The sequence below is a fragment of the Sorex fumeus genome, unplaced genomic scaffold, assembly GCF_029834395.1.
Source record: "Sorex fumeus unplaced genomic scaffold, SorFum_2.1 ptg000262l, whole genome shotgun sequence".
NCBI lineage: Eukaryota > Metazoa > Chordata > Mammalia > Eulipotyphla > Soricidae > Sorex > Sorex fumeus.
The window spans coordinates 342,746-356,980 of NW_026606319.1; the positions used below are offsets into that span (position 1 = coordinate 342,746).

Genomic DNA, 14,235 nt, shown 5'->3' on the forward strand with positions numbered 1-14,235 from the left:
AGCCAGGAGTGACCCCGGAACATGTCCAGGTGTGACCCAAAAACAAAACAACAGCAGAGCAAGCGGAAGGGCCCGGAAGCTCCGAGCCACGGAAACGCCGAGGTTGGCGCCCACTCGCTCCCGCCCCCTGCCAGGCCAGGCTGGCCTGGGATCAAGGTGCCCGAGCGTCCCCAGACAGGATCTGCCTCAGCGGCTCAGTGCGTTATCTCAGCCTATCACCCAACTCGACTGGGACTGACTCTGGTTATCTCCTTGACTGGTTACCTTGGGCATCTCCGGGGCCAGCCGCCAAGCTCCGTCCTCCCACCTGGCCAGGGCGGGATCAGGTGTCAGCAGCTGGGCCCTGAACACCCCACCTGCCCGTCCAAACGCAACGCAAGCACAAAGGCCAGGCTCGCCCCCAACTCGTAGGACACGACCAAGCCAGGGGCCCCGGAGAGCACTGGGCCCGAGGACGGGTCCCAGAGATCCCCAAATTTCCCTTGCTCGACGGCCCGGCCCAGCAATCTGCATCAACCACTGGGCCCGAGCTCTCTGCTTTCCTTCTGCTTGCTCAGCGAAACGCAGCACCTCACACCTGTGTTTGGAGGGGAGGAACACCAAACTTTTTTTTTTTGGCTTTTTGGGTCACACCTGGCGATGCACAAGGGTTATTCCTGGCTCTGCACTCACAGGGGTTACTCCTGGCTCTGCACTCAGGAGTTACTCCTGGCGGTGCTCAGGGGACCATATGGATGCTGGGACTCGAACCCGGGTTGGCCACGTGAAAGGCACACGCCCTACCCGCTGTGCTATGTCTCCAGCCCCGGAACTCCAAACTTTATATAGAAAACAATGTATTTCACAATGCCTTTTCAGCCATTCTGATTGTCGGGGGGTAAATTCTAAACAATCATGGTGCATCTTTTGTTGAAATAATGAATGTAATCAATGTAGAGGAGAGTTAAGGGGAAATCATCTACCTCACAGGCATTGGGTGGGTGGGAGGTGGGGTATATTGGGATTCTTGGTGGTGAAAAATGAGCACTGGTGAAGGGTGAAGGGAAAGGAGTTTGATCATTGCATGACCGAGACTTAAATCTGAAAGCTTTGTAACTTTTCCCACAGTGATTCAATAAATAAATATAAGAAGAAAAATAATAAATAAATAAAATTATGAAAAACAAAAAAAAGTAAGGTGGAGTTCAAGCCCAATTCAATCAGCTAATCAGTGGCTGAATAAATAGCAGTACTCCTACATTAAAAACAAACAAACAAACAAACGAAAAACACCACTTGTTAGGCGAGTGCATCAGCAGCCTGATGGCACCTTCAGACTCCAGATACCCCCAAATTGCTGCTGTGCCTTTGGCCAGACCCCACAAACTTGGGGCAAAGTTTACCAAGAAAGGAAACGGCCAAAAGTTAGGTATGTGGGAAACACACCCACAAGCCACCTCCGGCTCAGCTGTATCATTGGAGGCCTCTCTGGTTCCTGATTGAACTGCTCAATGGCCATGATCCCAGAGACTCAGAAACAAATCTCGAAACCCAGTAGATTTTGGCAGAAATGCGTCTGGTCCCTGCAGTGCTGGGCCCATGGGTTCATGCCTTGGCCTGTTCCCCCTGGCAGCCAGGTGGCCGCCATCCTCCAGAGGTCACTGGACAGTCAGGCTTGGGCCCTCAGTGACAAAACTTGTTGGGCCTCACAGGATGGGGGTGGAGCCAGTCCTGTCCTCCCCGTCCCAACGAGACCCCAAGTCATCGTCCATGAACGGCCTCTCTGACTCCTGATCAAGCTGCTTAATGATCAGGATGCCAGAGACTCAGGAGCAAATCTCTGAACCCAGCAGGTTTGGGAAGAAATCCCTCCAGATTGAAGTGTTCAAATTTGGAATTTCAAAATTGCGCGGCCACTACTGCAGCCACACTACATCATAGGTTATTCATAACCAGCAATAGAAAACAAAGTGTCTACTGTTGCCTTTTCAGCAGATCTGAGTGTTGGGGTAAAATCTCAAACAATAATGGTGAGTCTGGTGTCAAAATACCGAATGTGATCAAAGTCGAGAGAGAATAATTTGGAAATCATCTGCCCCACACGTAGGGGGAGGGTGTGGGATGGGGGTATATTGGGGTTGTTGTTGGTGGAGAATGGGCACTGGTGAAGGTATGGGTGTTTCATTGTATGACCGAGACTTAGACCTGAAAGCTTTGTAACTGCTCTCATGGTGATTCAATAAATAAAATCATAAAAAATGAAAAAAGAAGTTAGGTGGAGTTCATGCACAATTCAATCAGCTAATCCGTGGCTGGATAAATAGCAGTACTCCTAAATAAAAAAAAAAGAGAGAGAGAGAAATCCAGAAAAACACGGCAAATCTGTACTCCAAGCACACTCCTCCCCAAACGATCCATTTTCCCCCACCCGAGATAAAGCCGACATGCTATGGGTCACATCCTCCTGCCACTGACCCCCAAAACCCGACGCTCCCTCCTCCCACCCCGGGGACTGATGGCACAAACTCCATCGTTGTGTCACGCTGTACAAGAGACATTTGTCACTAGAACCTGATGACTCACTTCAGAACCTCAACAGAAGCCACAAAGATAGGGAGCACTGCTCGGGGAGCACCATGCAGAGGCTGCTCAGACCCTCTCTGCCTCTGTCCCCCGCCTGCTCTGGGGACGATGCATAAACAAGTGGCCAGGGGTTGAGACCAGAGGAACCAAGCCTGGAGGAAGCCGGTGCTTGTGTTTTGTTTTCTCTGGAGGCCTCTAACTACGGCTCCTCTTAACAGACAAAGAAGGCCGCAAATAGGCAAACACTCTGAACTCGGTTAGCACCCAACTCTGATCTACCGCCAAGATCTGCTCTAAATGAACCTTGAAAGGGTAAGCTAAATATCTCTCAGGGAAGCAAATAACCTTAGGGGATTATCTGCGCTGGTACTAAAAATGGGAGAAAAAAAGTCTGTTTTGTATTTCTTGAAAATGTCAGCTTGACTCAAAGCTGGGGTTTCCGAAGGCAGTTCTGTTTCATCCCGCAGCACAAATGCTTCCTCCCTGCTAGAGCTCTGGCTCACGTCTGTCCAGCGTCTTCTGGACAGGGAAACACCAGCCCTGGGAGGTGTGGCGTGATGGGACACTGGCACACAGGAAGCACCTCAATTTGGGTCATTTTCCCCCCTTAGGACTCCGAGGACCCCTTACCCCTCGGGCAGCACCGCACGACATTCTATCAGGAAGTTACATAAAAATCAGTCTTCCGTTCCAAACAAAATTTCAGGAGCTGCAGACACAGTTCAAGACTATATACAGCCTGAAGGCACAGGACATATGCAAACGGCATCTATTCACTGTCATCAGCGAGCCCCGTCACCCGCCTCACGCTGGCATTCAACTTCAAAATATCCAGATAGAGGAAATTTTTATGTGTCAGGGGGGAAAATCAGAGTTAGCAAGAGCTCGAAGAGAAGAGCAAGCCGGCAAACAGGACTGAGAGAAGGTGACCGGAGGTGAGGCCGGTCGTCTCTGGCCTAACCCGGGTCCCAGCCCCAGCTGCCCTGCAGAACCCACCAGGGGACACCCCACATGCCTCGGAAAACTCACGGACAACCCACATGACATGGAATCCCCCCAACGCTCACAGCCGCTCAGTACTGACTCACACCCGCCCTTCCATGCAAAAGAGCTGAAGGAACAAGGATCCCCAGGTCGAAGATTCTAGTGTCGGGGCTGGAACGATAGTACAGCGGGGAGGGCATTTGCCTTGCATGCAGCCAACCTGGGTTCAAATCCTGGCATCCCATATGGTCCCCTGAGCACCGCCAGGAGTAAATCCTGAGTGCACAGCCAGGAGTAACACCCGTGCATCTCCGGGTGAAAAAATTAACAATAAAAAGATAACACCGTGGAGGTGTGCAGACTGGGGGCGGGGTGCAGAGGGAGACCTCCCAGAGAGCCTGGCCCAGAGTGAGCATAACATCCCCAAAGACCCCGTAGGATGGCTCCGCCAGGTCTGGGGTGCAGCCTCACACTTGAGTCTAAGCCACCCTGGTCAGGATGTCCAAAGAGTCCTCAGAAAAGAACCGGAAACTCTGCATTGGAGCAGACCAGAGGATGATGCAGGGGAAGGAAAGCATTAGGGGGCCTCTTTCGAACTGCTCAGGGGCCCAGGTGACGGTTCAGAGCGGGAACTGTGTCTGACTGGGACAGCTAAGCCGGCTCCTGCCCGGCCCTGCCCAGCCCCGAGCACCCAAACAAAACATTCATGTTTAAAAACGGCGTATTACTACAGAGACACCTCTGACAACTCCCACCCGGCGAGGCTCAAGGGATAGGCTCTGCACTCAGGAATTATTCTGGTGGTTCTTTGGGAGCCCCCCAGCGCCTGGAGCCCAATCTGACTGCTCACATGACACACGCCAGGGTGCCCAAGTTCTGGGGTCCCTCGAGCAGAATACCCGGAGTGAGGGCCACTGCGAGCAGCTCAGGTGAGCAGAGCCGTGGCTACCCCCGCCGGGATGCTGACTTGGGGGCCATCGTGGGTCAGGGTGGGAGAGAAGGCGTGAATGCAGCGTCCACGGGGGGATGTGGGGCCCTTGGTTCCGACCTGTGTTGGGTCTGCCTGTTGGGATGGCCCCACCCCGCCCGCACAGGGCCAGGAACGACCCTGGGTGTGACCTAGACAGCCCCGACCCTCAGCTGGGGTGACCAAGCCGCTTCCTCAACGCTTCCGCACTGCTGACTGGGAACAGAAGGAGCAGAGAGGCCTCTCCCAGACATGCAATGACTCGCGTGGAAGGTGAACCCCAAGTCCTGTCACCACACAGGGTCGGGCAGGCCCCTGTCCTATCACCACACAAGGGCATGCAAGCCCTTCCCTGCTCCAAGACTGGGGTGGGGAGAGACCATTGGGGGAGCCCAGGAAAGTTCTGGATTCCACAGGCCGAAGCCCAGGGACGTGAGCAAACCCACGGGGAGCTGGTTGACAGCAGCCCAGAAACCAAGCGAGCCCCAGGTTCTTTCTCTTAAGGTGCTGCTGAGACCAACATGCTGAGGGAAAGGGGGCCTGGAAATCTGGTGATGCACCTGCGTTCTCGAAAGGTCGTGTCTTGAGACCAACAGCAGCAGTACCACAAATCAACTCACACGCCCAAGAACGCAGGGAAATGCGATCGCGTCTCAAACACACCTGCACAAGCTTCCAATGGCAGAGGGCGCAGAGGGCGCAGACAGGCACCAGAAGCGCTGGGGCCATGCACGGGTTCAAGCTGACTCCCTGGCTTGGCACTGGGGGTCACACCAGGCGGGGCTTGGAGGACCATATGGGTGCCAGGGAACGAACCCGGGTCTGCCAGGGGCAAGGCAAGTGCCCTACCCACCTTACAATCTCTCTGGCCCTGGTACGCCGTTTTTAGAGGACATTATCAAGCTGATGTGTTTCCCCCTTGCATCTTCCCCTTCATTCCGGTATTTATTTTCCCTTTCCCTCCCTTTCTCGCTGAGGCTGAGGGTCGCACACTCTAGGTGGTGGTTACCCACTTTGGGGGGGGGGGGAGGTTTCCACTCGGCCTGCCAGAGCTCCAGCCATGCCCACTTTTCCCTATTTCCAGTGAAAAGTACGTCATAGGAAAAGCATCTGGTTGAAAACTCACATAAATCAATGCTTTTGGGTCCAGAGATTGTCTTAAGGGACTAAGCATGGAGAAACCTCACCGCACAGAAGAAAGAGCCAGAGTTCTGGCCCGGGCGCCCCTAAGAGCCAAGCTGACACTTTGAAAGAGAAATATTTCAGAAGTGCTCCCTGACATAAAGATAGTACACAAAACATATAAAATCATATTTGCAAACAAACAAACCACCTTTCAGAAAAAGACAACATTTAAAAAAGAAAAACTCCGGGGGGCCAGATAGACAGTTCAGTGAGAAGCTGCTTCCCTGGCATCAAAGAGTCAAATATGGACCCCTGAGGACCCCCAAGAGTAATCCCTGAGCATCACCAGGTGAGGCCCCAAGCAAAAACCAAAGCAAAGCAAACAAATAAACATGTGCTGAAAATAACCAGTAGGAAACAGGCTGGGACGGGCATGTGGGAGAAACAGAATTTCCCGCACACCCTGCACCCAGCCCTGAGGTCACACTGCAGAACCTCAAGAGTTTGAATGAAAAATGTAGGCAATTGTATTTCTAGAAAATGAGAATGTAAGATTAGAGGCTTCAGGTCTTGCCAAGACTCAATCAAGGGGAAAGGCGGGTCACAAAAACAAAATCCCTCACAAACCTGTTTCTTCTGCAGGCCCGTGGGCAGCGGCTGCGCTCCTCGAAGTGGGGGCCCGGGAGAATGTGCAGAACTTCCTCGATTCTGCGCCAACCAGGCCGGGAGAGCAGCTGGGCCAGCCGCATGCTGAGGGGGGCATAGCCGAGATGTCCGTGGGGTTCTGCGGAGGATTCGAGAGGGACACCTGGAGTCAAGCAACTCCTCTCTGCCTAATGGGCCATGGGATCTTTTTTTTTTTTTTTGGCGGAGGCCATACCCTGCGGTGCTCAGGGCTCCCTCCTGGTGCTGCACTCAGGGATCACAACCTGGGTTGGCCGCATTAAAGGCAAATGTCCTCCACGCTGCCGTCCTGGATTTGACTTTGGGGAGGAACACAGTGTGCTCCAGCCTACCCCGCTGAGCCCTGCCATCTCCACCCTCTACCCAATTCCCAATCTCTCTCTTCTCTCCTTCTCTCTCTCCCCCCCACCCCCACCCCTACAGCTTTATTCATCAGACCTGGTGGTGCAGAGCTGACGCATGGCTCTGCCCTCACCTCTCCTGGCCCTGAGTCCTTTTGTCTCAAACCAATCTCAGAAAGCTGCTTGGTGTCCCTGTGTGCTGGAAGGTGCCAGTGCCCGGCAGCCCGTGCAGAGGGCAGGGGCGTGGCCAAACCCCAGCACCGCTGGGTCTGAACATTCAACGGTCTGCCCGGGAAAGATTCCATCCGACCCCCACAGAAGAAAAACTGTTCATCGATTTGGTGAGAAACTTCTCCTATGGAAACTTGGCCCACTGGGGGGAGGGAATGTGGAGAGCTCTAAGCCCAGCCAAGCTACTCTCAGGCATTCTTCCGGGGGCGAGGTCTCAGAGCACAGCCACGCCCAAATCTCCCAAGGGTGAGAGTGACAGCCCCCAGCATCACAGTGACCCCCAGTCTGAAACCCCCCTCTCTCACAGTGACTCTGAGTCCAGCAGCCCCAACTGCCCACGGTGAGTCAGTTGTGTTGGTCCCCAATCCTCTTACTTGAGGCTGGCCTTTTCGCTGACCAGAGGCTTCCTTGAGCCCAGACCAGCCTCCCCCGCCCTGAGGCCTAAGTGGACAAGGGCCCCCGCTTCCCACCCCCAGCCCCCATCTTCAAAAAGTGTCCCCCAACAAGCCCCACTCAGCCCTGGCTTCTGCAAGGGCAGCGCCTTCCCACCAGCAAGACGCCACACCACTGGGGAAATGTGTGTGTGTCTATGTACGTGTCTGTGTGTGTGCTGGCGCGCGTGCATGTGCGTGAAGGCTCGGCTCGCCTATTAGATGGCGTGCATGTGACTGCGTGTGCTCGAAGACTCGGCTCACCTGCTCATTCACATCGTCCATCCAGAGGCGCAGGGTCTTCCGGAAGGTGGGGTAGCTGTTCCTGCCCCCCTGCTGGGGCCGCAGCAGCCCGGCCTTCTCCAGGTTCTGTAACGTCAGGATGTGCTCGTAGCCGTATGTCTGCAAGAGAAGTTGGGGAGCCTGCTAGATCTCCCACTTCCGAAGAGGGAGCGAACATTTTCACTCTCATTTTGATACTACTGTTTTGAGTCATACCTGGCAGCATGCAAGACGAGTGCCTTACCCCTTTCTAGCTCTTGGTTTGTTTTTGTTTTTTTTTCTTTTCGGGTCACACCCGGCGATGCTCAGGGGTTACTCCTGGCTTTGCACTCCTGGAGGTGCTCGGGAAACCATATGGGATGCTGGGAATTGAACCAGGGTCGGCTGCGTGCAAGGCAAACGCCCTACCCACTGTGCTATTGCTGCAGCCCCTTTCGAGCTCTTTGGACCCCACATTTTCACTTTAAAGCCAGAATGCATGGGCCCAAGGTAAGGAAGATAGATGACAGTGTACTCAAATAACTGAGTAAGAAAAGGAGGCCAACCACACCTCCTGCCGTGCTATTTTCCAGATGTCTCCTTTGTTTTGTTTGCTTTTGCCCCCCCACTTCCTGTGCTCAGGGATAAGTGCTGGTGGGGCCCAGGGGACCCACATGGGTGCCGGGGATCAAGCCTAGGTGGGCCACGTGCAAGGCCAACTGCCTTTTTAAAAAGTTTCTCCCTTGGCAAATGAGTCACTTAGAAACACTGACCTGGAGAATTTCTCTTTTGTAATAATCCAGAACCTTCTGCTTGACCCCACTGTTGCACACCGACTGCAGGCAAATGAGCCTGAGCACCTTGATGAGCGGATGCTTCTGGGCGATGCAGTCCTCGATATAACTGTTGACCTAGAGTCATGGCAGGTTTGTGCGTGAGCGCCGGGTCTGGGCCTGCAGGCCTGGGAGTTCCCGGGCCCCTGAGAGGCCCAATCAAGGAGAGGCTGGAGACTGGCTCACGCTCCTGCCCACACTCCCTGGACAACCTAAGCTCCAGGGGCTGCGGGCGGGTGCAACTGTCCCACTTGTCAGCGACACCTCAGCAGCATCAGTAAAGTAGCAGGGACTGTGGGGAATTTGGGCGCTTGCTTGCTGCAAGTGAGAATGCGGGATTTATTGACGGGCAGACAGGAAAAGCGATCATATAACCCACGCTCTTATATTATCCGTGATGGGCTTCAATAGTCTTGGGCTTCAGGGCTGGGTCTTGTTTCTCTGAGGACAGCGAACAGCAATGGAACACATGCACACACACACGCAATGGAACACACACACACACACACACACATACACACACACACACACACACACACACACACACACACCACTCCCGGTCAACAGAAACATATCCCTTGGCAGAATCTCTTTCCGCACATTTTGCTCTGCCCTGGCAGGTATTTAGGCCAGACACGGAAATCAAAATGATTCCTTTCCTACCTCGAGTTCTGTTTGCCAATCTGGTTAACTATCGGCTAAAACGGTTTTATTGTTCACGTACCTTATCAGTGTCTATTCCGGACATAAACTCCTGCTCCAAGGTTAACTGATCAAAGAAGTCTTCAGACGCTGAAACATAATTAACGCACGAGCATTTCAGAAGTGGGAGAAATGCTCATTTCTCCCAGAGGCATGCAAAGTAGCAAGCAAGCACCAAGTTTAAGTCATCACCGGGAAGGCACCTTCCAGAACAGTGAGGCTGACAGCCTGTGCCCCGAGGTGCGCCTAGACACAGAGCCCCGGGGCCTGGGCCCTAGCAGCTCCCCCTTCACACTAATTAAAGCAATTTCCCAAGGGCATTTTACTTTGGTTCGTTTGGGGGCCACCCCCGGTGGTGCTCAGGGATCACTCCTGGCAGGCTTCGGAGACCATATGGGACTCCGGGATCCAACCCGGGCCGGCTGTGTGCCAGGCACTGCAGTACCGCTGCAACTCCAGCTCCTTGCAACATCCGACTGAAACCAACCTCAGCAAGTAGTGCCAGGTCTGGCGAAGCAGTGCTGGCGCCACCCGGAGCCTGGGAGAGCCCTGCTGCACCACCTGACCCCGCAGAACCCAACAGTCACACTCGGAACATTTCTGCGAGGACCCAGCGGCTAGCACAGGGAACAATGCACAAGTGAAACAGTAGCCGGGGCCCCCAGAAGTAGCAGGGAGCCAGTGACACACCCTGAGCCTGAGCCCGGGACAGGGCACTCACTCGTCACGTCCTTGATGAGCTCGGCGATGGAGGTGTGGTTGGCCAGGGAGCCCCGGGCCGCCTGCATGTGGGGTAGCTGGGAGACGAACTGCTTGATCTCGCCCACCGTCTTGGCGTTGTGCCTTTCCTGAGGGAGGGGAGAAGGTCACGACAGAACTGGGGACAGCACTCAGGGCCTCGCACACTCAGGGCCTCGCACACACACACACACACACACACACACACACACATACACACACACACACAGGGCGTGCCCCCGTCACAGCCACAGCAGTGCTGGGAAGGTACCCAAGGCCACACACACACACACACACACACACACACACACACACACACTGTGCCTCAGCCCCAGCCCTGGCTGCCAAGAGTGCATTTCTAAGAGTTTAGGTCTTTGGGTTGCCCAGGGCACGTTTGAATCACGTGCAAGGCAGTGCCCCGGGCTTCCTCCTGGCCTGGAGCTCAAGGATCACTCCTGGCCTGCACCGGGACCACATGGAATGCTGGGGAATGAACCCAGGTCAGCTGCATGCAAGGTAAGCGCCTGGCCCGTCGTGCTATCCCTCCGGCTCCCCCAAATTAATTTTTAGTGTGAGAAACGGACACAAAACGAATTAGGCTATAACCAGATCCCACAGCCACACGAAAATAGAAAAGGCAGGTTGGTGGGTCCAGGGACTCCGACAGCCACTTCCTGCAGCACTGGGAGACCATGTGGACAGGGAGGGAGCCCAGGGCCCACGCAGGCCACACCTGACAATGCATGGTCCCTGCCAGGGATGTGGAGCTCAGCAAACTGCCTTGAAGCCACAAAAGCTAACGCTCGTATAGCCTGAGACCTCAACAACAGCAAATCAAGTGTAAAACGTTTCCTGGGTCCAAGCTATACAGTGGGGGAGGCGCTTGCTCAGTGCCCGGCCTCCCCACAGAACCCCGAGGCCTGCCAGGAGCCAGCCCTGAGCACTGGCAGCGGGAAAGGAGGGAACTGGACACCACGGCGAGCTCGGAGCTGGCACAGTGAATGCCCGACACTTCTTATCCATAGCTTTATAAGTCACGGTGAGGAAATAAAAAAATTGAGGAACAAAACCCAAGTGAGACAAAAGCAACTTCAGAAATACAACAACCATGGGGTCAGAGTGACAGAACAGTGGCGAGGTGCTTGCCTTGCATGCGGCCAGCCTGGGTTTGATCCCCAGCATCCCATGGGGTTGCCTCAGCCCACCAGAAGTGATCCCTGAGCGCAGAGCCAGGAGTTACCCTGAGCACCTCTGGGTGTGCCTCCCCTAAAAAACAACAACAACAACAACAACAAAAAACCCCAAAGAAATACAAATACTGATACAGTAGAGATAACTCCTAAAAAAGATGAAATCAGGAAATCCGTCCTTCAAGGGAAAAAGTGATTTTTAAAAACTTCCCCAGAGTTAAAAAATTCAGCTTCTATCATTTTACTGATTCAGGTTTCAAAAGTGAGCTGAACCCAGAATAAAGAGCAGCAGGAGGGCGCGAGGCGCTAAGGAAGCTGGGGGCCGGGGACTGTGCTCTCAGTATCACCCGCCGTCCCAGCCTGCTCGGGCTGATCCCGGATTCCCTAGATGCAGGAGCTAGCGGAGATGCCGCCACCGCCAGTGGCTGGGAGGAAGGAGAGAGGGACAGGGAGTGCGGACGGTGACTGGCAAAGGACCTGACACCAGGAGAGGGCCTGGCACCACCTTTCCCCAGGCACCCGCAGCCCACCTGCCACCTGGCCCCAGGCCCCAGTCACCTCAAAGGCGGCCGAGATGACCTTGGCCTTCTTGCTGAGTGCGGCGCCCACGGCGTTGAAGTTGCGGTCTCGGATCTCGGCGTGGAGCTCCTCGGCTGAGTTCAGCGGCAGCTTCTTGGCCTCTGTGGGCAGGTCCTGCCCGTCACCCTGCCTCTTCGGGGCGAATTTCTCGGGCGGCAGCTTTACATGACCTGCACGGGAGGGGACACCCCAAGTGAGACTCCAGAGACTTCCTTTCAGGGGAGAGCACTGGGCTTTGAGTCACTAGCTGCGCACAACTGCAGGACGCTCACGCTTTTCACGCACGGCTTCCCTGGCCTGGCCCATGGGCCGCCTTCTGCCACTGCCAGCCCGAACCGAACTCAGGACGGGGCCACCCGAGGAAACATGCCCCAGGGCGGCCCAATGTCTGTCCTGCTGGCGTGTGCAAGTGCATGCAGTCTACACCGACATCTCAACAAGCCAAGAGGAGCCCAGGATGGGGCTGGAGTGATAGCACAGCAGGGAGGGTGTTTGCCTTGCACCGGGCAGACCCTGGTTCGAGTCCCAGCATCCCATATGGCCCCCTGAGCACCGCCAGGAGTAACTCCTGAGTGCAGCGCCAGGAGTAAACCCTGTGCATTGCCGAGTGTGACCCCTGTCACTGTCCTCCCATTGTTCATCGATTTTGCTCAAGCGGGCCCAGTAACGTCTCCATTTTGAGACTTGTTACTGTGTTTGGCATATCGAACACGTCACGGGTAGCTTGCCAGGCTTTGCCGTGCGGGCAAGATACTCTCCGAAAAAGAAAAAGAAAAACAAGATCCCAGGAATCACCTCAGCATGGAAGTGTGCATGAGGGCGGGAGACAGCTCCGAAGGCTTCTTTCCTTTCTTTTTCCTTTCTCTGATATTTGGGCCACACCTGTCAGTGCTCAAGGCTTATTCCTGGCTCTGTGCTCTGGGCTTATTCTTGGCAGTGACTGGGGGAACCACATGCGGTCCTGGGGACCAAACTCACCCTAATTGCTGCACTGCCTCTAGCTCCAAGTTGGTTCCTTTTAAAAAAACATCTCCTCCAGTTTCAACACAAATCCCGACGTGTCTACACACCATCAGCTCCCCTGCTGTGGGTCCAGAGAGACGGGTCATCGGGGGCAGCTCACGCTCAAGTCCAGCTGTCTTCCTCTGAGCACTGCCCCGTGTGGGCCCTGAGCACTGTGGGGTGGGTGCTGAGAATCATAAAGCAACAACAAGAACTCCTGCACTGGAAAATGTGGGGAGAGAACGGGACCGACGGAAGAAAAACACTTCTCGGATGCTTTCCAAATCCTAAGCCGCTCCAAACAGCCCGGGCGCCAGCGTCTGGAGACAGCACGCCACGGTGGCCGTGGGACCCGGGGCCTGAGCACATGCTGAGATACACGAGGTCGGCAAGACCTCGCATTCCAGCTCAAAGCTGAGGGGCAGCCGCTGGCCCAGGCAGCCGGCACGCAGCTCCTGCACGGGCCTGCCATCGCCCTCGGTCCAGCCACGGGCACAGAGCTGGGGGGTTATGGGGAAGCCCAATTTCCCCTTGTTTTTCAGATTTCTCTTAACGGTTTCTTTTGGTGGGGGGGGGTTACACCCAGCGATGCACAGGAATTACTCCTGGCTCTGCACTCAGGAATTACTCCTGGCGGTGCTCAGGGGACCATATGGGATGCTGGGAATAGAACCCGGGCTGAGCCGCGTGCAAGGCAAACGCCCTACCCGCTGTGCTATCACTCCAGCCCTCTCCCTTAATTAAATGTTTGATCAGCAGGAAGTGTGTGATGTGAAGAGACTGTGAGTTTCCGAAACTCCTTCCTCCCGGAGGCACCCCTCGAGCCCCATCTCTCACACCTCCGCACCCCCAACCCCAGCACCTCTGCCAGATCCCCCGAGAGACTTGCAGAAGCACCAGGAGGTGGGGACCCCTCGCCGGGGTGCTCCTGTGCCAGTGACAGCTCGGAGCAGGAATCTGGGGAGGGGCTGTGTGTGTGGCATCACCCCCCAGCTGCTGTCAGGCACAGCCCCAGTGGCCCCAGGGCCACGGACTGGCCCCACAGAGCAGAAAATCACCGAGATCAGCCCCACAGTCCCTTGGGCACTGCTTACGAGTGTCCCACCAAAAGGAAACAACTTAAGAAGTTATCCTTCGGAACAACTGGTAAAAAACAAAACGGAAACACCTCCATAATTATTAAAGAGCAGGGAAACACTTTGTTATGTGGAAATGCCTCCACGTGTGGTCCTGTTCTGCTTCCGTGGCCGCTGTCACTGAGCCATGCATTCACCACTGCAGTGACATACACACTAACACACATGAACACACACACACGCCATCGCAATTCACTCTGCGATAACCAGCTTGGCACACTGGACAGACAGCACTGTCCGGACTCGGCCAGCACTCAGCAGCTGCAGGGCTCTGTGTCCCCAGAGAGACCCCATGCAGTTAGCTGCATCCCCGTCCTTTCAGACCGGGGCTCCATCCCCAGGGCTGTTCCCGGCCAGGGCCACTCCTGAAGGCGCCGGAGTTACCCCTCTTGCGGCCTGGGGCTCCCTGTTCTGAAGAAAAGACACAAATCAGACTGTGGGAAACTTCTCGGACTGTATCCCAGCAGGA

At 55.1% G+C, this 14,235-nt stretch overlaps 1 pseudogene; it reads right to left on the reverse strand.

Moving 5' to 3' along the window:
• LOC130018336 (vacuolar protein sorting-associated protein 33A-like) overlaps nucleotides 1-14,235 on the reverse strand; it is a 67,084-nt pseudogene that overhangs the window by 43,903 nt on the left and 8,946 nt on the right.